Source organism: Gekko japonicus, unplaced genomic scaffold, assembly GCF_001447785.1.
Source record: "Gekko japonicus isolate JY-2015 unplaced genomic scaffold, Gekko_japonicus_V1.1 scaffold3730, whole genome shotgun sequence".
NCBI lineage: Eukaryota > Metazoa > Chordata > Lepidosauria > Squamata > Gekkonidae > Gekko > Gekko japonicus.
The window spans coordinates 93,937-96,994 of NW_015175481.1; the positions used below are offsets into that span (position 1 = coordinate 93,937).

General features: G+C 53.6%; 1 protein-coding gene across 1 annotated transcript in view; it reads right to left on the reverse strand.

Moving 5' to 3' along the window:
* The window catches only part of RUBCN (RUN domain and cysteine-rich domain containing, Beclin 1-interacting protein), a gene marked incomplete at both ends in the record, with an annotated part of 50,334 nt that overhangs the window by 34,515 nt on the left and 12,761 nt on the right, over positions 1 to 3,058 (reverse strand). The window lies entirely within an intron of this gene.

The window sequence follows — 3,058 nt, forward strand, 5'->3', positions numbered from 1 at the left end:
AAATCGCACACATTTCGCAGCCGACGGGGAGTATGTCCAGCTGTAAGCTTAAGACATGTTCCAACGGCATTCTCCCTTGGTGTGGCTTGATGTCGTCAGCTTTTTCTCAGTTGCAACACAACACTGCCACCGCCTGGCCGGAATGGCCCATTACAGGCCATGATGCCGACTAGATCTCTCTAGGCTTTTGATCTCACGCGTTGGACATTCTGTTCGTCGGCTAACACCTCCCCCACCGGGGGGTTTAGTGTGCCCACCCCCTCTAAGGAGTGGTACCCATTTTATCTACTTGCCGAAGCTTTCGAATTGCTGGGTGGGCGGCGAGCTGGGGACAAGGCTTGGTAGCTCACACCAGCGCGGGGCTAGAACTGACAGCAGTCCTGTTCAGCTCAGATGTTAAACCAGAGGATAAATCCCCTGTGCCACTGCTCCCCTATGATCTAGGAACAAGACAGGGCAGCCTTTGGGACGCAGACCCTTAGTTGAGAAGTTTACGGCGCTGGAGCACAACAACTGAACCTTCCGAGGCATGGAAGGGTTCAACTGGAGGATGTCAGGTAGCCCTGTCATAGGTCTGGAATGTGGAGGAGTTTTCTGTCTCAGCTCTCCCTGGCTCACCAACTGTCTGCTGTCTTATGCTTGACCTTGTAGATGCTCCAGCTGCAGTTTTACTCGGCTGGGAAAGTTAACGGCTTTAGCTTTGCCTGCTTGCCTTGCCCGCCCGCACGAGATGTATCCATTGGCTCATGCTTACCGGGGGGGATGTTTGATTCTAGTACAAGTCAGAGGCCCTAGTATTGACGTCCATTCCTGACACAAGCTGTACACGTGTCTCTAGTACTGGATCTACCAATAAACAGCTATCTTCCCACGAAGCCCTGTGTTGTGTAACCTGGCTAAGGACCCTGACAGAGAGCAGCTGGCGTTAAGCATTTTGTCACAGCTGTCGCAGGAACCAAGACGAGATGGGTGCATGCAATGAAACGACGGGAGGCAGGGATAGGGAACAGCCGAGAGGAGAGAACTTGTGCTTGGAACGTGCAGTGGCAAAGGGGAATGGAGAACGAGGCAAAGGGGGCACTGGTGTCGACTCAAACAGCTTAGCGGCTCAAGCCCAGTTCAGGGCTGCTTCCTGGGTCACATCCTGCCAGCATGGGGTACTCTTCCGGGTCACGAAGCGGTGTGCGGCCCACCTGTGAGAACTGCACATTTACCATGTGTTTTGCGGTGTTTAAACACAGCACGGCCTAACCCGGATGCCCCAGTCTGGCCCGATCTTGTCGGATCTAGGAAGCTAAGCACGGCAGGCCCTGGTCAGTACTTGGCTGGGATACCACCGAGGACATTCAGGACTGTGACACAGAGGCGGGCAACGGCAAGCCACCTCTGGATGTCTCGTGTCTTCAAAGCCCGACAGGATCGCCAAAAGTCAGCTGAGACTCAACGGGGCACAATGACTAGGCTCTGACTGGGACAGCCAGGGTTGGCCGGATCGTATCAGAACTTCGAAGCTAAGCAGGGTTGGACTTGTTTGGAAACTGGATAGGAGCCCACCAAGGAAGTCCAGGGTTGCTATGCAGAGGCAAGAGAATGGCAAACCACTTCTGAACGTCTCTTGCCTTGAAAACCCCATGAAGAGGTGCCATAAGTCGGCTGCAACGATGGCGCTGTCTACCACTCTCATAATGGTGAAAAGAAGAAGAGGAGAGGAGGAGGAGGAGATTTATCAGAACTTCGAAGCTCAGCAGGGTTGGACTGGTTCGGAAATTGGATGGGAGACCACCAAGGAAGTCCAGGGTTGCTGTGCAGGGGCAGAGGATGGCAAACCACTGAACGTCTCTTGCCTTGAAAACCCCATGAAGAGGTGCTGTAAGTCGGCTGCAACGATGGCGCTGTCGGCCACTCTCATAATGGTGAAAAGAAGAAGAAGAGTGAAGGAGGAGAACGAGATTGGATTTATACCCCGCCCTTCACTACCCAGAGGTGTCTCAGAGCGGCTTCCCCACTCCTCCACTTGCACCTGGCAGGATGACCTTGGGCAAGCCGTAGTTCTGGCACAGCTGTCCTTGAAAAAAGAGCCGTTTCTGTCAGAGCTCTCTCAGTCCCGCCTACCTCAGGTGTCTGTTGTGGGGAGGGGAAGGGAAAGGAGTTTGTAAGCTGCTCTGAGACTCCTTCGGGTAGTGAAGGGCAGGATATAAATCCCATCTCTTCTTCTTCTTCTTCTCCTTCTCCTCCTCTCAAGGGCAGTGCTGGAAAGAGCTCTCTCAGCTCCGCCTACCTCACAGGGTGTCTGTTGTGGGGAGGGGAAGGGAAAGGAGTTTGTAAGCCGCTCTGAGACTCCCTTGGGCAGTGAAGGGCGGGATATAAATCCCATCTCTTCTACTTCTTCTTCTGGAAGACAGCCTGGACATGGAAGCCGCCTTCCAGCACAAGCTTTTTGAGACTGACACCAGCGCCTTAATGGAAGGACCCTGAGTTCAGGGCAGTGAACTGGGATGAGGCGGAGAAGTTGTGATGCGCTGGGCTCCAAACCTGCAACGGGATCTTCTAGTATAATGCTGATTTCCCTGTGCCCTCCTGAGGACAGGCAGCAAAACGGGAAAGGAGAGAGAGTTAAAAGAAGGAAGACAAAACAGAGAGGGCAGCTACTTACCGTGGCGGGAGCCAGTATGTCCATCTCCAGGACCAACACCCTTTTTACCCTTAGAAGACTCCGAGAAGGCCCAGCCACTGGCCACACGGCAAACGGCACTTAAGGTGGCGATTCCTAATCGCACTTCCACCCATTTCCTGCACAAACCCGTCCCCATATCCATGCAGAATATGCCGAGCACCACGGGAGGGAGATGACAGAACGGGGCACTGATCAGAAAGGGGACCTCCTCAGTCACGGCACCAAATGTCAGCAAGCTGCCAAAAGTTCATTCTTGTCTATATGTTCCTCTATGCATCTTTCCCCCCCCCCTTCGTAGAGGCGCTCAGCTTGTCATGCGCACATCTCCCCAGTAGCTCTGCATTCCTTTCAGTATACGCCAGCCATGCTTTGATGTAACGTTAT